General features: G+C 38.2%; 1 long non-coding RNA gene across 1 annotated transcript; it reads right to left on the bottom strand.

The window, feature by feature from the left end:
* Positions 1 to 12674: 12674 nt before the first annotated feature.
* Positions 12675 to 21711, bottom strand: LOC147613072 (uncharacterized). Its single transcript, XR_015263355.1, has 2 exons — positions 20984 to 21711; positions 12675 to 13155 (listed from the first exon to the last, which is right to left on the bottom strand). It is a non-coding gene; the product is annotated as an uncharacterized LOC147613072 (long non-coding RNA).
* Between the last annotated feature and the right edge of the window lie 1527 nt (positions 21712 to 23238).

Here is a 23238-nt window from a genome sequence, read left to right as displayed (position 1 = left end):
TACTTGAGGACACGGATTCAAAAGAATTAAGCAGGAACGTGAAAACTTCTTTGCTTTAAAACGTGCTCAACAGAATACAGCATTACATGGTTTTTTATTAAGGTCTGGAGAGAAGATAAAATATACAGTTTTCGGCACGATTGTGTGTTGAAAGTGTTTTCTTCAAGTGTTTTGTTTAAGCAATTAGCGGATGCAAAAGATCTTAAAGCGGTTGCAAAACGGGTGGAAGAAGATTCACGGTACTCATTTAGTACACGTGACACTCCTCAGCTGTGTTTTCTCAAGAGCTGGATGGAATGATTTGTCACTTACAATGGTGAGCGCATACCAAATTCAAAATTCACCCATTTGCCTGATAATTTTATAAAGGGAGAAGTTTACAACCTCTATGTGGAAACATTGAAAGGAAGGAACATGTCATTTCTTTCATTAACTTTATTTCTTAGAGTTTGGAGACAATATTTTGCTGATGTGAAAATTCCCAAGAAAACTAGAATGGGGGTTTGTCAAATTTGTGCAGAGCTCAAAGCCAAAAGAGATGTTGCAAAAAGACATTGAAGAAAAAGGTATGTTTGATTTGTGTTTTTTGTACGTTTTAATTTATGAATGAGAATTCCAAGTGGTATAATTTAAACTAGATTTACATTGTTTTGAGTTTTCAGGTCTTATTCTACAAGCACTTAAAGCTCATCGTCGATGAGAACAACAAAGTAAAGAGCATCAAAAGCTAGCAAAGCATCGAAAGAAGTGCCTTGAGCAGAAAGAAATGTATTTGGGATTAGTCATAGATGGAATGGATCAAAAAAAGGCATTGATACCCCATTTTATGCGTGCTCCAAAGAATTTGAAGGAAGAGAATTTCATACAACTACATGTTGATACCCCATTTTATGCGTGCTCCAAAGAATTTGAAGGAAGAGAATTTCATACAACTACACGTTGTTGGAGCCCTCATGTTTAACGGCATCATGACGTCAAAAGTTTTTATAAACTTTCCAAATTTACACAATGACCGTAACTTGACCATCACCATAATTCAAAAAATAGTAAGTGAATGGCAAGGAGAATTACCTGGCACACTTTATGTGCAGCTACATAATACGGCAAGGGAAAACAAAAATCAAATAGTGCTTGCTTATTTGAGTATGTTGGTACAGCAAAAGGTCAAACTTGGATTTTTGTTGGTGTGTCACATTCATGATCAAATTGATCAATGTTTAGCAGGTTTTCAGTCAAACTTGCTAAGAAAAGTGCATTTGACCTTCCAGAGGTGTGCACAATTCTTAAAGAAGCATTTGATGCTGCGCCAGAAATTCATGTTTTGAAAGGCACCTATGATTTTAGAGAGTTTGCAAACAGGTGAAGATTTTGCAAGCCCTGCATTCGCTCAGCTTAATGACCATAGTTTCCAACATCAATTCAAAATAAAAGAAAAAGAAGCTGAAACACATTTGTGGTGTAAGAAGTACTCTAACTGAGAGGCATGGCATCCTCAGGATGGTTTGAAGTTTTTACTCAGTGTCTCAGAACGACAAATTCTTCAGGCAGCAAAATGCTTTTGGCATCAAGCATTGAAGCAGCAAAATTTCAAAAAGAAAAGTGAGCCATCAATTATCAGCAGCAATGTTTGATAGAAATTAAAGAGACCATACAATTAGCATATGTGTATTTTCCAGCTTGCTCACTTAGATGGTGGAATACATTTTTTCATGAGCAAGAAATCTTGATTGAGGAAGTTCAAAGCAATTCAAGATCACTGATGAATCTGGAGCCCTTTCTTTGGAGAGTACAAGAACTTGAAGATCGTGTGATGATAATATTCAAATGCCAAATCAACAAACAGAATTGCCCCTGAAGAATTGCAAACATTGGTGCATGGGGAGACTCGCGAAGCGTATGTTGGTGCTAGAAGGACTAGTCAACGACAGCTGTATAATAAGAGAAGGAAATGTGGGAAGGAAATATTGAGGAGCTCACTGTAGGTGCAATGATTGCAGTGTTAGCAACAGATGATTAAAGCGGATGTCCTTTTTGGTTGGCAAAGGTACTTAAAGTCCTTGAGGAAAATGGAAAAGTAAGCTCAATTGAGGTCCATTGGTACAAGGTCAATGGAGATGATGCATTATTAGGAAAATATTATCCAGAGATGATTTGAGTAAATAAAAAGGGAAGAAAGCAAATCGTAGTCAACGTCGCGTGGATAGCCTAAGCATGGAGGATGTGGAAGTTCTTGTTTATGGGGATAGCCAAAAAAATTCTTCTCTGGAGAAAGTCAAAGATTTAACACGAGAGGCATAAGACCTCTCATTGTAACCAATTTTGTGGACATTACTATTTTATTGCAAATTGAGTATTTTTTTCTCAAAAAATGTGTGATTTTATGAGAAACTCTATCATCTTTCAAGACAAGGTTTACTATTTTTGGCCTCATAATCCCAAAAATTGAGGCAAGAATCTTGGGAAAATAATCAGAGGATTAACTGTGACTACATAATGACAGTCGTGATTATGAAGTCAAGTTTTACCCAAAAATGTGATTTTGCAAAAAGAAAAAAAGAAATTTAGATTTTTGGGAAGTTTTTGATGTTTTAACTTGTCGTGTATGGGTCTACTAAGCATGAAGATCATGAATATGTGTTTAATGGAGCCCAATATACCCTCTAAACACTAATTTTTTTTATGATTTTTGTCTCTTGACTTCACTAATAAAAAAACTAGTGTGTCAATAAAAATTAGCAAAAATCAAGAGTTTTGTTTTGTTTTGTTTTTAATGATTTTTTTGTTGATTAAGCTACTAGTATGAATGCTAACATGCTAATGTAATCAAATACTATAAAAAAACCTAGATAACATGCAAAAAAGCATCTAAGCTCTATGTTAACACATAACAAAGAACAAAAAGAAAACAAAACTCACAACATTTTCACATAAATCTCCATCAAATCCCACTCTCATTCATGTCATCCACTATTCAAGAGTGTGAGCAATGGGTAAATTGTAGATAAGATAAAAACAAATGATAAAGCCAAAAATGTTAAGGCTAAGAGATACCAAAAAGGGAACCACTCACCTCAATGTGTGGTGAGGATCTTTTTGATGGCTGAGCTTGTAACCCTTAAGGTCTCCAAGCTCAACACCACCCTGTGTAGTTTACCATTCACCTCATATCACATCTCATTCATTCACATCTCGATTCACATCACATCACATCTCATCCATTCACATCCTGATTCACATGACATCACATCTTATTCATTCACATCCCGATTGACACCACATCACATCTATTCACGTCCATCACATTTATTTACATCACATCCATTTATATCCATCACATCACATTCATTCATATCCATCACATTCATTCTCATCAACCATCCCATCCTATACATTCTATCCACATTACATCACATCACATCTATCCACATCATGTCTCATTCATACACATCTCATCTCATTCATCCACATCCATCCAATCGTTCACATGTACGACTACCCACATCTATCCATACATATCCACATCCACATCCATTCTTTCACACACATCCACATCCCTTTATATCACATCACATCCTTTCACATACACATCCACATCCATTCTTTCACATACACATGCACATCCATTATTTCACATCCACATCCACATCCATGTACTTTCCATCTCACCCTTTCACATATCCTCTCATCTCATTCTCATCTCATCATTCTCATCCACATCCATTTACTTCACATCTCATCCCCATTCATTTTCATCACACCACATCCTATCACATCCCATTCACATCTTATCGCATCTTATTTTCATCTTATTACATCCATTCTCATCCTATCGCATCCTATTTACATCTTATTACATCCATTCACATCCTATCGTATCCCATTTACATCTTATCACATCCATTCACATCTTATCGCATCCCATTTACATCTTATTACATCCATTTACATCCTATTCCTATTTAGTAGTTTTTACTACTTTGATACCGATAATGAAACTTTTTCTAAATTTCTGCCAATTGCTTGGCCTAGATAAAGGTTCTTTTTCTCAACGACTATTTTCATATTCTTTCTCAATTTTTGAAATCAATTATATTCAATATTCCTCTTTTGGAATAGAAGAATTCATGGGATTTACAAAAATCAATTCTACCCATATTTTCACTTTTGATAAATAATCATAAATTGAATTATACTAAAAATTTCTCTTTTTCTTATTTAATTTCTTGGATCTCAATTATCATGGGAATTCCTCTTTTTGCATTTGATTATTTGCATTCCAATATCATGGGAATTCTTCTTTTATCATTAAATATTTCTCATAAAATAAATTCATCAAAAATATCCATTAATTCAATATGCTAAGAATTTCTCTTTTTCCATTTAAATGATTGAATTCTAAATGTCATAAAGATTCCTCTTTTACCATTTAAATATTTATCATTGATAAAATAAATTTATCTAAAATTCATCTTTGAATTTAAATAAAATATCCAATAATTCCAATATGCTAGAAAATTCTCTTTTCCCATCTAAATGATTGAATTTCAATTGTCATAGAAATTCCTCTTTTACCATTTAAATATTTCTCATAGATAAAATAAATTTATGTAAAATTCATCTTTGAATTTAGATAAAATATCCAATAATTCTAATATGCTAAGAATTTCTCTTTTTCCCATCTAAATGATTGAATTCCAATTGTCATAGAAATTCCTCTTTTATCATTAAATATAATTAACATAATTTTCTCATTTCTTAATTATTTAATTACACAAACTTCAAAATTAGTTTTCCATTGAATGTGACAAAAACCATTCTTTTAACCTAGGATATTCAATCCTAGAATATGATAGGAACTCCTCTTTTCACGTTATGCATAAGAATGAATTATGCATCAATTTCTTAAAAATTTTACCATAGTTCCGCTGCTATTACTGACAATTTTTAATTTTTATGAAAAGAATAAGACATAGTAAAATAATTATGATAGTATAACTATCTTTTAGCATTAAATCCAATTTATGGATTCATCCCATAATATTACCATATTTTTCAAGCATATAAGTATAAAAACCATTTTCTTAAACCTCTAGCTTCACAAGCCTAGAGTTTGATTTGTGAATAGAGAATTTCTCCATGAGAAGCATTAATTGAATATAGAATAAGTCATAAGAATGACCATTCTTTGGGGAAGAGAGAGATATGCTTTAAAAAAATATTTTAATTTAAGCATAAATGAAAACTTTATGTGTTTAATCACTAAAATCCATTAGAGAGTTTCAATTGCATTAAAGAGCCATTCAATTGAATACTTCTCAAGCTTGAGAGGGATTGAGAAGTGAGAATCATTTAGAGATTAAGAAAAAGACCATAAATCACACTGTACCTCTTATTTTGCTTGATTCTTTAGTCTAAGGAGAGGCCTCCCAACCAATCAATTGATTTAGTATGTTGATGAAGACTCCAAAGAAGGTTGAAGAGAGAGAGAAACTCCATTCTCTCCAAATTATAGAGGATTTTTAGAGGATAATAAAAAATATCATTATTTTAGTATAATACTGGCATGGTATAGTTCACATATTTTTTTACAAAGGGCTAAGGATCTATTTATAGGTGAGGGAGGCCTCTAACCAAGTCCAACTAGTTTCTAGAATTTTCCAGGTTTAGTTTGACTGAATTTGGACAAGATTTAGACCAGTTTGGCTCCCTTTTTGATTTGGTTTGATCCAAGAGAGAGGAGAGAGAAAAATATCTTATTATTTTTTAGTTTAAAACTCCTCCACACATGTGAAATAGGCGCCTCCTTGAAGTGCCCCCTTCTCCTTACCAAGGTATCAAAGATGTATCATTATACCCAAATATCTCATTTTTTAAGTAATATTCATAGTTTTTTACTAATAAACCTTGTACTCAGTCAACTCTTCATCTTATGTGGGCATTTACTCATTTTTGGATATCTTTCTTTTATAAATTGGATTTATCTCCTCCCCACACGTGGATTGATCTTATCGACCCATAGAAATCTTAATTGGACCATAATCCAAAAATTTCTGAAAATCTAGACCCTTAGGCTAAGGTCCTTTATACCTATTTTCAATTGATTCCAATTGCACATTGGAAAGTTCTTTTTGAATTTCTATTTTAGGGGAAACCATTTTAGACACTAGGAGGATTTTTATATCCAAAAATATCTCAATTTTGGATTACCTCTCTCTAGATATTTTCTCTCTCTAGACCAAAACAGGGTAAAACAGGATCTTTCTTTTATTTTAGAGAGGGGGATAATTATAAGATCAGAAGGGGAGGTTCTTACACCTGTACCTCAAAAGCTAGAGGGAAGAATCTTACATCCTATCCCACTTAAAAAATGCGAGATGTCCTTATCTCACAAACTAGAGGACAACTCTTTCCCTTAAGATCCAACTGATTCTAGGGTTCCTTATAGTCTGGTCAACCCAACAGAATCATGGGATAAAGATCCCTTATATAGAACTCATCATCAGATAACAATTCATTCAGATCATATCATTCATATCCTTAACATAATAATGGTCCATTAGATCGAAAATTCCATCTGAACATTCTTCCACAAGAATTTCAGTTATACAGGTTTTTAATTTGTCATCCCTTAACTTGATCCACTGGGTCAAGTGTTAACAGTAGCAATCTTTTAGCACAATCCACTAATGTCATAGTGATTTGCTGAAGTCATTATCGTCATTCCAACAGGGACTCGTCCCATTCATCCTCATTGTGGTTTTGCTGAGCTTGTCGCTTTTCAACCAAAATTCAGGAATCATCATTTTTCAATCAGAATCCAAATCAACTCATCAGTTCTCAACCAGAATTTTAAAATCATATCAACCACATTCGAATTCATCATCTGGATAGCATTTTTGCTTATAATTTCAAGGTCTTAGATTTACTCGTATATACTGTTAGTAAAGAGTTACAGTTATACCCTCGGTATATACGGGTAGTCACGGTCCTTGGAATTATAAGGTAAATACCATCATTTCCCTCTTTTTCTCTTGTGCAAAGGCTGTGGACGATGGGGGTGAATCTTCTTCGCATTGGCATGCATATTGGGTCCACTTGCATATATGGAGTTGTATAACTGTACAACTCCCTATATGGTTAAGAATTCTTTCTGTTAGTCTTGCTATATTCCCAAAACTTCGAGCCTTGTTGTGGGGTTGGAAGGCATGCTTTGCATCAAAACTTTGAATAAAATCTTTGGCTTTAGGTGTAGATTTCCAATGCGGATCATCTCTTCATATTTGGCCACAGGCACTACTTGCAAAACATTATTAGAATCATAAAGATTAGGTTTATCTTGTAAAGCTGTGGCTATTACCTCAATTGAAGTGTCCGCACTAGGCTTCTTTTTGTCGATAACTCCTCGGGGACGAGAGTATCACAATGGGAGTTTTAAAATGAATACTCTCAGTAGGGGATGGAGATGTGATATCAACAATCTAGAAGTTAAGAGGCGGTTCATTGGATATGTAAAATGCTATATATTAGAACTACTCTCCTCTTCTGTAGGTGGTGGTGGAGGCTTGGTTTTGTGCTCATGAATTGATTGATTCCCTCCATATCAATTTGATATACTCCAGAAGGATATTCTATATGCTTGATATTGAAATCATTAAGCACTGATATTAACATGGCCTCTAGATGTTTATAGATTATTTCATGTGGATGATATAAGACGCTATCATGTAGTAACATGTACGTAGGTGTATCATACGCTTCCAACCATGTGGATGATATAAGTTATTGTCATGTCGTAACATCATGTACTTATGGGTATCATATGCTGTGAGGGCTCTGGGTGACGGCCTCTATACCACCACTAGACCACCACACGAGTGAAATATACTGAAACCAGACGGCCTCTATACCACCACTAGACCACCACACGAGTGAAATATACTGAAACCAGAACAGGGGGTTCCCAAATCACCTACGCTACAAAGCACCTAAGAACCCAACAAATCTCCTTTGATCCTCTGATGATTAAACAAAAATTCAAACCAAGTGTTGTTATCCCCTTGAAGAGATGGATGTAGTCCCTTGCACTTCACTAGTCCTCTAGATTAATGGACTTTCATCCTCCTTAAACCTCAGAAAAGCCTTATGATGATGGCTCACACCTTGATTACTTTTGATCCTTTATCAGCCTCCCTACTCAAATCCAAATTGTTATGTTGCTGAGAGGGTTGATCCAGTTAAGTGTTCCTCACTTGTCTCCCAGATTGTAGTTCCTCTCTCCCATTAAGCCTTTGAACAACCCAAACTAATTGTTCCCAAATTAGACAAACTCTGATCTCGTACAATCCCCAAAACTTTGTGTTCCTCAAGCTACTTTTATTCAAGTTGCAGATCATCCAGTAAGTTTTTGTAACTCCTACCTATCTTTGTCAGACTGAAACACGAGACTCTTAAGATAAAAAACCCCTGTTCACACAGATGATCCCCTTCAAATGGGTCGTACAAACTAGAGACCTACTCTATGATTAGCATACTCAATTTAATCTCTGAACCCCAATTAAATCCATACAGTTGATGAAATCAAACTTGTATAATCAAGCACTCACTCCTCATGATCAATTTACGCATAAACCCAACACTCAAGAAACACAGTAAATCGCCGCCTGCTCTAGCTTTAATCTCTCAGATACAATTTGCTTAAGACACCACTGACACTCTGTTATTGACAGATTTAGAAACAAATTTACTTTCATTGAACCTTCATAAACAAGATGAAAGCTATAACAACTGATTTCACACTAGTTCTACACAATTCTATGAAAGCATAAAGGTAGAGGTGAATCCCCAACCGGAAGCCACAAACTCCTAAGTGAGACAAACCTCAATCACCATGAAATTTGAGGAGAAGGCCAAGTTCCAAAAGAGTAATACCCCAAGGTACAAAGGCTCATCCAATCCAACTGGTCCTTTACCAATCTAATTCACCCTGCTCTGGTCTTTGATTCTCAGTACCATGATAATCAAAATCTTTCATCACCCTTCTCACACAATCTCTGACTCAATCACATGTTCATCCCAATTGAGCCCTGTATCCAGTTTCTTGGCCATCCAATTCATACCTTCCTCCTCTAGCTTCATTCACATCATCTAATACAGGAATCGTCTGTCAATACCCCTCTGCTACAGCTTCTCTGATCATCCAAAAATCCAATCTCTCTCTTTTTTTGTAAAAAAAACTTGTCGTTTTTCCTCCCCTCTCCTTCAGAGGTGCATGCACTCTAAATTAGAAACTTCACTAACTGCCATTCTCAACTAACACTTCTCTTTGGCTCTTCCTCGACTAATGGTACATCCTCCTAATGCCAAGTGGATTAGCACCTATTCATGGAAATTGGATGTACATGGCTGTGCATCATCATTAAGCACATAATCAACCATGAGACATTTTTTAAACACCATCTTACATACATTCACTCATCTCCCATCATCCCTACATCATGGACACCCTATGATCATCTAAAACCATCTCCCCTGGACTCATACACCCAATAGACCTCTGTTGCTACGTGAACAGGTTTACCACATGGGTGTTAGACGTAAATAATCAGGTATCATCACCATGGACATCATCATTAATAGCTCATTTTCACCACTCTCTACATGTACTCAGTCAACTACCATCAAATCCCAGACTATCAAAATTCGAGGGGACTACCTACAACTACTTCTTCTCATATTCACACCTACCATGGATTTTTTGTTGGGGATCTGATCCCTCATGCAAGCATCACCAAAATTCTCCTCACATATTTCCCCAATTCCAGAGTGGAACACTTTTAATGTTCCACCATCATGTGCACTTCACATGATCCTAATATAATAAGGCCTTAGCCTCAACCCATCAACCCTCTGTTGTTTGCCATCTAGATCCTTGAGATGTTAAATCTCATCGGTGCAGATTTCCATCTAGATCCTTGAGATGTTAACTCCCATTGGAGAATGCTTGATGTATCACATATGGTCCTTCCCATCTAACCCTGAATTTGGTCTGAAAAGTGATGTCCAAAGCACTATTGTACCTCAAAACCAATATGCCCTCAGTTAAACCCTTGTTTCCCAATATTTTATTGAGCTTTTGTATCCTGTTTTGACTTTCCTTCTCATACCATTTGACTGCTTTATCTCTGTCTAACAAAAGATCATGCAGCCCATATGTTCCTTTCTTGCTCCTCTTTTTCTACACTATGTTGCTAGTCCTCCTCGTAAACCAAATGAAAAGGTGTAAACCCTCTTGCATGCTTCTCTGAAACCTTGTAGGCCCACAATTCTCTGTCTAGATATAGATCCCAGTCTCTGGGATGCTCAAGCTTGAATAGTAGCCTCTGTAAAACCCCATTGAAGCTCTCTACCAAAGCATGTCATGGGGAAGGCTGTGGATGAAACTATGGGGTAGACATCACCAGAAGGAAGATCTTGGGAGCTCAACTAATGTGGCCAAGTATGAACATGGATATCACCCATTGGTGCAGAAGCTGTGCAGGATGCCAAGCCTCTCAAAAAAGGATGTTGGTGCCAAAGCACATGCAACATGTTATGAGCTATGGGGAATTTGAGAAATGGGGAGTAGATGTCATAGGACCTCTTCCAGGAACCAAGAATAAGAAGCTGTACATCATCATTGCAATATGCTATTTGACCATATGGCCAGAGGCAAGGGCAACCAGTAAAGCATATGCAAAGCAAGTGAGTCAGTTTCTATATGAGATGATTTGCTGCAGGTTTGGGGTTCCCTTGGAGTTGGTGACAGATCAGGGCAAAGAGTTTAGAGCCAATTTGATCCAGGATCTGACCAGGTTGATGCACATCAAACATAGGTTCACCACACCTTACCACCCTCAATGTAATGGGACCAAACACTGCTGTTTCTCATCATGACATAAGACTTTTCTTAAAACCCCATATGAACCCTTTATGATATAGCTGCTCTCCTATCAGTACATACTTCATAGCCCTTCTAGCCAGTACTTGTCTGCTTGAAGCATTCAGATTTCTTTTGGAAAAACCAATCAGCAGAACATGCTCCTCTTCAGTCTCCCTTGATATAAAGGCTTTTAAAGCTTTATCCCATGCACAACTGGAACCAGAACTTGCTCAGCCAGCTTATGAGCCCTTTGATTATGTTCTCTAGATATATGCGAGATCTGGACAGCTTGAAAGCTCTCAAGTAGCTTCCTGGCCTTGAAGAACCACTATTTCAACTCATCCTTATTCACTCTCCAAACTCCTTGGACTTTTCATCGCCCTTTATAATCAACCTTTTGATTTTCCTCTTGTTACACTCCTCTAGCCCCCAACACAAGATGTTGTACTCAGCCTCATTATTGCTTTTCACTTGTATCTTATGGAAACCGCACCAAACATCTTCTCCCTGTGGATCTAGAAATACATATCCAGCCCCTCCTTTTCTCATACTCCTTTTGAAGGCTCCATCAAAGTACATGGCCCCCTTAGCACCCTGCAATTCTTCATGTAGACTATGGCTGGGAACTACTGAGTTGATTTGGGTCTGATCTGCAATTCCGTGTATGTTAACATATCTGCCATATGTGCCCTCACACTGTCCTCCTTGATGAAGCTCATATCAAACTCTTGTAGGGCCAAGATCCACCTTTGCATCTTGGGGTTTTCTCCTAGAAATCTCAATAGTTGGGGTAGCAAACTGCAGGATGTTAATACCACAAAGGGCCTATATATTAGGTAACTCCTTAGTCTTTTGACTTTGCATAAACCAGTGCCCATATTAACTGTTCCACCTCATGCCAAGATTTTTCATTCCCCATGGCTCTTCTAATGTAATACACAAGTCCATATATGATTGCTTCATTCCTTTTGCATCAAAACTGCTCCAATTGCATTACCCACACTAAGACTCAGATAGAAGGTTTGTGTCCAATCTGGTGGCATAATTATGGGCAAGGTGGAGAGTAGGTCATTGATGTTGTCAAAGATCTCTTCTTCAATACTCCAAACAAAGGGATCTTGTTGGCTTACCTTCTACAAGGGATGGAGATACTCAGCCAACATACATAATGACCTTGATAGATATCTCACCTTTTGAATGAAGCTATTGAGCTCCTTGGTTGTCTTGGGACTGTCCATCTACAGAGTTTCTACCTTGGAAGGGTCAGGGGCTATTCCATTCTCACTAACCTCATGCCCAAGCAACACTACCCTTGCTCTTGCCAGCTTACACTTACCTGGATTCAATTGAGCCCCATCCTTATCAAGTCTTTGAAATATAAGATCTAGCTTTTTCACATGAAGCAACCTGTCACTGTAAACACATATGTTATCCATAAAAACCATGAGAAAAGTACCCAAATAAGGTCCAAGTATCTTGTCCATCCAACTCTGAAAGCTTGCATATACATTCAAGATCCCAAAGGGCATCACTCTGTAACAAAACACCCCCATGGAGCAATGAAGCTTATCTTCCTTTGATCCTCTCGAGCTATCCCGATTTGGAAGTAACCACTGAATCCATCGCATATAGAATAACTCTCACTCCTTGCAATTTAATCCAAGATCTCATCCTGAAAAGGTAAGGGATAATGATGTCTTCTTATGGCTGCATTTTAACAGGAATTTGGATCTTGGGGAGATACATCGGGATTAAAAATATAAACTTCAATTATTACCATGAGAAAGATGGCATAAACGATAAATAAAATAAAAACACTTGAGAGAGTATTGGGTGCAATATATACTCCCTCAAGAAGTGTCGGCATCCTCCCACTTCTTGAGTATTTATATTTTATTAATAAAAATACAAAAATAGTTGCACGCTTATGCATGGGCTTGCCCTTGACAAAAACAAGAGTTGCTTTAACACAAGCTTAGATAAATCCTTCCTATTCACTAAAGGAAAAATACATACAAAACCCCAAGGGCTAATTTACGTGTAGAAAAATCAGTAAGTCCATGCCCAATTATAACAAAAGTGGGCGACTAATAATGATGCAAAAATCTCGTAGTAGTAGATACTACGGCCAAAATACCAAAAATGAGAACCTTCTTGGTAATAGCTCATGCCATATCACTGCCATCACGTCCCAGCCATACCGGTTTACGAGCACAAAGCACATCGATCTCACTAACCTACAGGTTGTCCATTTAAACATTACACATTAGCTACACATTACAAATTAGCTCATCAATCTCACCAACCTACAGGTTGTCCATTCAAACACATTTCAAATTAGCTACATATGCTAAAATCACACAACATCACATAAGCATTAAATCTAACACTTAGTTCTAGCCATCACTAATTTCATATATCCTATACATGGAATATTCAGAATCACCCATGGGCCATGCTATGAACATAGTGGTAATTAGGTGTCCCTAATAACCACATAGGGATGGACAGACAAACCGTAACATCCCTGCTGCCCAGGATAGCAACTATTCTTTGTTGCATCATATCAACTGACCCATGTTTGAAAGTAAAATTGGGTGAGGTCGGGATAGGCGTGAAAAAACTGCTCAGGTATCCATTTAGCATTCTCGTGGGGATGATTTTTAAAAGTCAAAAGATATCTATTATACATTGTACCGCGAGTGGTAGTGGTCTCATGGTCAATAATAGCTTCAAGTTATAGTTCTTCTACCTAGTTAACAAGACTAGGTGCTTTCTCATATACAGGATGTGTAGGAAGTGGTCCCCTATAAGGTCTCAAAAGATTGATATGGAAAGAATTATGAATTCTCTAATGAGAAGGAAGTGAAAGCCTATATGCTAGTTCATTAATCTTATGAGTAATTTAAAAAGGACCCTAAAAATGAGGAGCTAACTTAACAACAGGGTTAGTCTCAACACTTTTAAGATGTCTCTTTTCAATATGAAGCAAAACATATTGACCCACTTGAAAAACCATATGCTTTCTTTTCTTATTAGCATGTTTAGTGTATTGCTCTTATGCTTTAGAAATAACATTATGAACATGATCATCATCATCATCTCTAGTGTCAATGTCTTCATCGCCATCCACCATGTTAAGTTGAGCAATTGGCTTCTTGTTGTTGCTTAGACACCTATCAACATAGTGCCCCTTTTGATGGCAAATGTAACATCGGATACTCTTCGCTTTTTCATCTTGATTTGCCAAATCTAGAACATCTGTCTTCTTTGGTTCTCCACTTGCTCCATTATTGTTGTTTGTCAATCTTTGCTTTATTGTTGTTGAATTGCTAGCTTCTTTAATCTTGACCTTGTGAAAAGGTCGTTTGAATGAAGAACGCCTATCAAAACCACTAGCAGATGTCAAAGCTTTCGAGAATTTAGAAGTAAGATTTAATATTGGAACCTGGGCATACCATTTTTCTTTTCACAATTCAAAGAAAGAGATTTAGCAGAGGCAAGAATATGAGGACGAAACATGTTAACCTCCGCTCTAATCTTTGGATCCAATCTTAAAATAAACTTCCTTTTAAGATTCCTTTCATGCACTTTTTCAATGGATTGCATTTGAATGAGGGCTATCTAAGAGTGTCCCAATGTTGCTAGGCTTTGGTTTTGTACTGAGGAGGTAGAAAGTGTCTCTTAATTTCATGCTAAAAATCCTCCCAAGTATGAGGTTTATGTCGCCCATTCTTGGTAGCATTCCACCATAAAACGGAATTCTAGAAATCCACCCAAGTATGAGGTTTATGTCGCCCATTCTTGGTAGCATTCCATCATAAAGTGGAATTCTAAATCAAATGATTTAGAGCGCACTTGACCTTGTCTTTCTCAGAAAATTTCTCTCTCGAAAAATAGTCATCAAACTGACTAAGCCAAGATAAAATAGTGCGTGCATCCTTCTTTCCATCAAAATTTTGAAAAGAGAAAGCCTTGCGACTAATGTGAGATTCTTTCAGAGCCGTTTGAGCATCTAAAGTTGCCTTGACAGCTCGACAAATAGAATCCTCGTCACACTCGCTTTCAATATCATGCCTATGCCGTTTTTGATGTTTTAATTGGTCTTCTAATGCAATTCTATGAGTGTGTTCATTGACCAACTGTGCTTGCAAAGCAATGAGTTGTTCTTGAATAGACGGGGGATGCAGGAAAACTAGTCATAAATGATGAGAAATAAAGAAAAATAGCAAACATTCATAAATACCTATAGTAGTTCCCGCTCTTGATAATAATTGTGAAGTTCGTGAAACCCCCCCGCGAAAAATAGAAAATTGATGCGGCCATCCAACACAATCTCCAAAATATCTAAAAGTAGTGGTGAAGCGTCGGAACGTCATTTGGTGGAAAAATATTGAGTACAGCTTCGAAAGAGTGAACAGTGACCAATTTTGAAAACTTTGATTTGCTATAATTCTACGTTTAGAGCAAGCATGGGATGCTGAAAATTTCTTCAGTTTGAAGCCGGGCCAAATTCAGATGAATTTGAGTAATTTTTAAAGGAGTTTTGGCTTAAAAGAGCTTCACACATGAATCTCCTCTTATCTTTAAAGATTTTTATGAGTAAAAGAAGATGCGAATTATGGAGACCATGGATTTCTGAAGGCTTACAACCACTATTGCAAATTCAAATCGCTGGATCCTTGACAAAAGTGTGTAGACAGGGTACAACTTTTATACAAGATACCATTCTAGACGCATCCAATGGAGTGGATCAGGCTTTCATCGCAATTTGCAGATTTCCAGAGCTCAATGGTAGGCTGGCGCCGCGCTTTTACGTTTTCTCCTTGTTAGCTTTTTTTTTGGGGGGGGGGGGGGGGGGGAGGGGGGGCTTGTGTAGACTTTGTAGAAGCTATGTACTAGCCTTGTACTTTGCCTTGAGTTTAGGCTTAGTTAAGGCTTATTTGAATTCTTTTTTTTGCCCTTCCTTTTGCCTTCCCTGCACTTGTATTTCCAGCCTCCCTTTGGTCACGACGTGAAGAATTTGAAGCCCCTTTAAAGCCTTGGATTTTTTTTAAAAAAATCCTTCTCTTCTTGTACATTTTTTTTTTCACCTTCTCTCTCTCTCTCCCCCCCCCAAAGCTCTGATACCACTGATGATAGGAATTTGGATCTTTGGGGAGACACATCACTTTCTATCATACGGATTATAAATATAAACTTTAATTATTACCATGAGTAAGATAGCATAAACCATAAATGAAATAAAAACACTTGATAGTATTGGGTGCAATCTATCCCCCCTCAAGAAGTGTCGGCATCCTCCCACTTCATCCCTAATTTCATATGTCCTTCATATGGAATATTCGGAGTCACCCAAGTGCCATGCTACGAACATAGTGGTAATTAGGCGTCCCCAATTAACCATAGAGGGACGGACGGACAAACCGCAACAAATTTAGAGGTTTATAATCAACACATACTCTCCATTTGTTTCCCCTTTTAGGAACTATGACCATAGGGGATACCCAATCTCATTCAGTAACTTTGTATATGAACCCAACATGTAGAAGTTTTGTCACTTCTACGCTAGCACTTTCCTTTGGATAGTCCCAAGCCTCCTGAGTTTTTGTGCCATGGGCTTCATCCCCTCTTTTAACTTGATTTCATGTACCACACTGGAAGTCCCTCTCATCTGGGTATAATCCTTTGCAAATAACCTTGGATATTTATCAAAGAGCATCTCATACTGCTCCTTCTCTTCCATAGCCAAATCCTTATCAACCATCTCCATCGGCTCCTCCTTTGGAACACTAAATCCCTCATCATGGAAAACCTGTCCTAACAGATTACCAACCCTTCCCTTCTCTCTGATCTAAGCCACTTGTAACCCACACATATCCATTTCCATCTTCAACAAGCTTTGTTCCAAACCCTCATCATTAACCTCTCCTTTAGACTCTCAAGAGTAGGCATCATAACTTTCAAAGGAAGTAGAGTTATCATTTGTATCCACTTCCAGATCCTCTCCAAGCTCCATAATCTTCCTTGTTTTCAAGTCATACATAATCCTCTTATCCTTTGGCTTATCAACAAACATGTCTATACATCCCCTATACCAATCTTGCCTTGATTTCATTGCTATCAACCATGGCCTTCCCAAGATTATAGGGTATGCCCCAACCCTAGTTGGCATGACATGCATATCAATCCTCACTTTTTGACCAAGCACATTCAATTCCAAATCCTCACTTTTTGGCCAAGCACATTCAATTCCAAATCCTTCATCACCCCCAAACACTTCACCCTGGCACTATTAGCCATTTTCACACTAAACATAGATCTCCTTGTAACGCATGAACTACTTCCTTAGTAATCACACATACCTAAGCTCCACCATCAATGCAAACTTTGCTTATCTTTTTGCCATGGATCCACAGACATCTACCACATGCAATACATATGGCACCTTACTCTGCTGAACCACACTTGCTTCAGGCACCCTAACCTTCACCCTTTTGATGCTAGCAAGCTTATGCCATTGTCTTCTCACATTGGGATTCAACAGGCAATTGTCCATAGGTAATGTTAGCCTTTTTGTGCTTTACATCTGCCAACAAACTGTATTGTGCCTGGCCTTCTCCCAGCTAAAATCTCCCATCCCAATCTTCCTTGTCCTAGCCCCAACCTTTCCTTGTTTACTAGATTCACCCTTATCCATGGGAGCTTTCCCCTTCTCTGATCTCCTCTTGGCTCTTTCTTCCCTATCTGCTATTTCAGATTCTTACCTTTGCATCCTTGTTCCTTTATTGGGTATCACATCAACCTCATTTATCTCCTCTAGAAAAGCTTCCAAAATGTTCACATTGCCCAAGGGATCCTGAGCCTGACCCTGACCTTGTATTGGTAATTGATTTCCATTTCTCCTATTTTTGTGGTCCACAGGTATATCCCCTTCCTATCTCTAAATCACTGGGTATATCCCACCTGGCTCCCTTCTAGGCTGAAGACAAAGAGGTGCTATGTGACTTCTCTCTCCACAATTGAAGCACTGTACCTATTCCAATCTATTTCTTGGATGTCTCTCCCCTTGTGGCCTTCTCACTTGATTCTGAATCCCCTTGCGGATAGTAAGATTAAGATTGCCAATCTGTTATGTGAGTCTCTGGATCTCCTGATGCAATCCATCCTGAGCCCTATTTGATTCCATCAACCTTGGAACTTCCATAGAGATACCCCTTTCCAAATGAATATCAATAGGCAGAGGGTCCATTATAGGACCAGGCTCTGGGTGATGGCCTCTATAACACCACCAGACATAACACAAGTATGAAATATACTGAAACCAAAACTGGGGGATCCCAATCACCTGCTACTACAAAGCACCTAAGAACCCAACAAATCTCCTCTGATCCTCTGTGAGATGATCAAACAAAAATTCAAACCAAGTGTTGTTATCCCCTTGAGAGATGGATGCAGTCCCTTTCACTTCACTAGTCCTCTAGATCAATGGACTTTCATCCTCCTTAATCCTCAGAAAAGCCTTATGATGATGGCTCACACCTTGATTACTTTTTACCCTTTATCAGCCTCCCTACTCAAATCCAAACTGGTATGTTGCTGAGAGGGTTGATCCAGTTAAGTGTTCCTAACTTATCTCCCAGATTGTAGTTCCTCTGTCCCCCTAAGCCTTTAAACAACCGAGACTAATTGTTCCTAAATTAGACAAAACTTTGATCTTGTACAATCCCTCTGATTAGGTCCAAAACTTTGTGTTCCTCAAGCTACTTTGATTCAAGTTGCAGATCATCCAGTAAGTTTTTGTAACTCCTACCTGTCTTTGTCAGACTGAAACATGAGACTCTTAAGATAAAAAAGCCCTGTTCACACAGATGATCCCCTTCAAATGGGTCGTACAAACTAGAGTCCTACTCTATGATTAGCATACCCAATTAATCTTTAAACCCCAATTAAATCCATAGAGTTGATGAAACCAAACTTGTATAATCAGGCACTCACTCCTCATGATCAATGTACACATAAACCCAACGAAAACAGTCATTCATTCGAGAAAGGCTCAAGAACCCAGCAAAAAAGCCAGGAAAATAAGGAAAATTCAAGGAAAAGAAGAAAGAATACCCTCCAGAAGGGATACTAGTTGCTATTTTTCACCCTTTCAAGGCGGCACCAAAAATCAAGCAAGAACCGGTATTATTCGTCACCTTACTATACGTCCCTTTGCCATTCTTTGCCATAGTGAAAGCAGCTCTGGATGGGAAGAGGAGCCTGGCACAGCCCTGGAATTTGGGCTTGATACACTGCGGGGGATTATAAACAGTCACACTTGCGGAGAGCGGCTGGGTGGTAAGTTGGAGGGAGTTTTCTGCAACTTCCGGCGGGCAGCTAACAGAAATTTCCTCTGTCCTAGAGGATGACGCTAGATCAAACCTATACTCTCAGGCGCCCGCCTCTAACGTCCTACAAAACTGAGATCGAGTCAACACTCAAGAAACACAGTAAATCGTCGCTTTATCTAGCTTTGATCTCTTAGATACAATTTGCTTAAGACACCAATGACACTCTGTTAAACCTTCATAAACAAGATGAAAGCTGTGACAACTGATTCACACCTAATTCTACACAATTCTATGAAACCATAAAGGTAGAGGCATCCAATGGTGAACCCCCAACCAGAAGCCACAAAATCCTAAGTGAGACAAACCTTAATCACCATGAAATCTGAGGAGAAGTCCAAGTTCCAACAGAGTAATACCCCACGGTACAAAGGCTCATCCAATCCAACTGGTCCTTTACCAGTCTAATTCACCCTGCTCTGGTCTTTGATCCTCAGTACCATGATAATTAAAATCCTTCATCACCCTTATCACACAGTCTCTAACTCAATCACATGTTCATCCCAATTGAGCCCTGTATCCAGCTTCTTGGCCATCCAATTCACACCTTCCTCCTCTAGCTTCATTGACATCTTTTAATACAAGAATCCTCTGTCCAATTCCTCTGCTCCAGCTTCTTCGATCATCCAAAAATCCAATCTCTCTCTTTCTGTGTAAAGAAACTCATCGTTTTTCCTCCCCTCTCCTTCAGAGGTGCATGCACTCTAAATTAGAAATTTCATTAACTGCCATTCTCAACTAACACTTCTCTTTGGCTCTTCCTCGACTAATGGTACATCCTCCTAATGCCAAATGGATTAGCACCTATTCATGGAAATTGGATGTACATGGTTGTGCATCATCATTAAGCACATGATCAACCATGAGACATTTTTTAAACACAATCTTACATACATTCACACATCATCCCTACATCATGGACACCCTATGATCATCTAAAACCATCTCCCCTTAGACTCATACACCCAATAGACCTCTGTTGCTATGTGAACAGGTTTACCATGTGGGTGTTAGATGTATATGATCAAGTATCATCACCATGGACATCATCAACCATCGTTCTTTTTCACCACTCTCTACATGTACTCATTCAACTACCATCAAACCCCAGACTATCAAGATTCAAGGACTACCTACAACTACTTCTTCTCATATTCACACCTATGGATTTTTTGCTGGGGCTCTGATCCCTCATGCAAGCATCACCAAAATGCTCCTCACAACGCCTCCAACCACCCTTGGGTCTGGAAGCAATCAAAATTGTTGCTTATCATTTTGAATGTTGCAAGTGATGAAGGGAGATTATCGTTTCGAAGATTGCAAGTAAGAAGAGTTCAAGCATTTCCTCCTGTCATCTAGAATGGTAGAGTCTTATAACACCCTACACCAAGATCTAAAGTTTAGTAGGGTGCATTATTGTGTATAGGTATAACATGGTTGTATAATCAATAAGGTATAAGCCATTATGATGGTTGGGTTAGCATCCCTATCGATATTTTGTTATATTAATGCTACAACCCCCCTTGTTAGGTCCTCACTAACATCAATGCCATGTTATAACAAAGAGAGGATTAGTCTTGAAAGCTACAAAATCAATGCCATGTTATAACAAAGAGAGGGTTAGTCTTGAAAACTACAAAGTTTAAGGTATGAGAGGGGCCCTTGGAGTTACCGACAGAGAAGCTCATCAGGTTCGGCTGCTTGTGCGGCTTTGCATCTCCAATTCTGCAATTTTGGCATCTTTTTCATTCACCACTGTAGTAATCGTTTCTTCTCGGGTGGCCCGTGCGGTTTGCAGCTCTGCATATGTTTGCATTTGAAGCCTCTATGCCAACCTCTTTCTAGTTTCTTCATTGCTTGTGCAACCTCCATTCTTACCGAGGTGGCTTCCTCTTGCATTGCCTTCATGCTAGAGTGACCACACTTGTTGATGCGCTTGAAGTGTCAACTCCATCTCTTGCTTGTTTGCTTGTATTTCATCTCGGAGGGCTTGGATGGCATGTGCATGTGCCTCGCTTACAGCTTTTCCCTGTCATCTTGGAGGAGCTCAACCTTTTACTCTTGAATTCTGAACTCCATCTCTTTGTTTGTTTGCTTGTATTTCATCTTGAAGAGCCTGGATGGCCTGTGCATGTGCCTTGCTTACAGCTTTCCCTGCAACTTGCAGGAGCTCAACCTTTTCCATGAGGACCGACTCTTGAAGTCTGAACTCCTCAATCTTATTTGTGCCTCAAATATTCCTTATAGCATCTTTCTCAGCTCTAGGATCAAGGCCTTTTGACGTTCTCTGTGAAAGTCACTTAGTTGGGGTCCAAATATATGTGGTTGGTAAACATGTAGAAATGGGCTATTCCTTCCTCCAAAACATGTGGTTGGTAAACATGCGGCAATGGGCTATTCCTTCCTCCATCTCTCCATTGTCCACCTTAGGATTCTTTACATAATCTTGTGTGTTTATATAACAATTGGAGAGGCAATGCACTATTGCCCTTTGGTAATTCTTCATTATTTCTTATGTATTGGGCATTTCAATCATCATGGGTACATCCTTGACATAGATAGGGCATGGTACACGGAAGGTATTATTGCTTATGGAGCTTAATCTTTGCATTTTGATTGCCCTTTCAACTTCTTCTTCATCTCCTTCTATATCATTGCTTTTTGGAAGTGCTTGCCTCGGCCTCCCTGTCAAATAACATTATGGGTGTAGGTTCATGAAGAAACTTTGCCTTTTTTTTCTGTTGTGCCCTTGACCTGCTTTGCAATATCTTTCTTCTTCTACTCTTGTTTCTCCAGTTTTTCTTTGTGTGATTTAGTTTCAAGTGCTCCGGTTTCCTTTAGTGTCTCATTTTTTGTTTCCTTGGTTTTGGTTTGTATGTCCTTGTTGTGTTTAGAATCAGTTTATGTATCTAGGGAATCTGAGTCCTTATCTAGTTCCCTTATGAAGACTCATTCTTGTGGTGTTCCTACATTTTTATTTTCTATTTCTCTTACTTTCCCATTCTTATTTAACCAACTTCTTTCTCCGATGGCCCTTCTTCTTTTTGGAGCCCTGCCTACCGAGACAATGGATCATTGTTCAAGTGTATGTTAGTTTTGAGCTTGTAGTTGAGTGATACCATTGAAGGGTGTAAGATCAAGATTTTTTAACATTTGCCTTTGTGTTTGATCACTCACTTCAATCATTTTTTGTGGTATTATGATGGGTCCCATTTACCTATACAAGTATTTCCACTCGATTTGACAATCCAAAACCTTGCCAACAATGGGAACCCCTCACTATAAAACCCCACATTTCACTCTCAAGAATAGTGAAGAAATCCTCCATTAGCCTCGCAAGTCAATTGAATTAAGCAGCTTTATCAAGAGTTTGAATGACTCACTTTCATGCACTTCATTGTATATCTGCTTATAATAAGAGCACTTAAATGCATAAAGCTCATGGAACAAAGAATGTAGAACAGGTCCTCTTCAAGTTCATTTGACAAAAGTTTTGTAACATAGAAAACATCAAACCAAAGAAACTGCTATCTTACATTGACTTAATGTATCTAAGATTCACATTCTCATTCATTGGTTGTGTTTATGTTCCACTCGACTCTCCAACTCTTCTTCTCCATTGCTTGCAATCCTTAGAAGCCTCCTAATCTCAACATTTTAACCATGCTTATGATTACCAAAAAAGAAAAAATAACAAAAACACACAAAATAAGAGCTTACAAAAAGAAAGTAAATGCAATCACTCACAAAGGCCCCCCACCACCCTATTTAGGTACTCTTATCAATCACTAACTTCTTCATGTACTAACAAGCCTTCCCCATTCCTTTCGGAGTTATAATGACCAATGGCAAGCCTCTTAATTCTACCCACAACAAAGTCTTCGCCTCAATCATGAGGTCGTGATCAACATCAAGAAGGGGGGAATG

Source organism: Cibotium barometz, chromosome 44 (genome assembly GCF_041138505.1).
Source record: "Cibotium barometz isolate CiBa-2024 chromosome 44, ASM4113850v1, whole genome shotgun sequence".
Classification (NCBI taxonomy): domain Eukaryota; kingdom Viridiplantae; phylum Streptophyta; class Polypodiopsida; order Cyatheales; family Cibotiaceae; genus Cibotium; species Cibotium barometz.
Note: the sequence above shows the minus strand (reverse complement) of the source record. Positions and strands in the feature narration are given on the sequence as shown.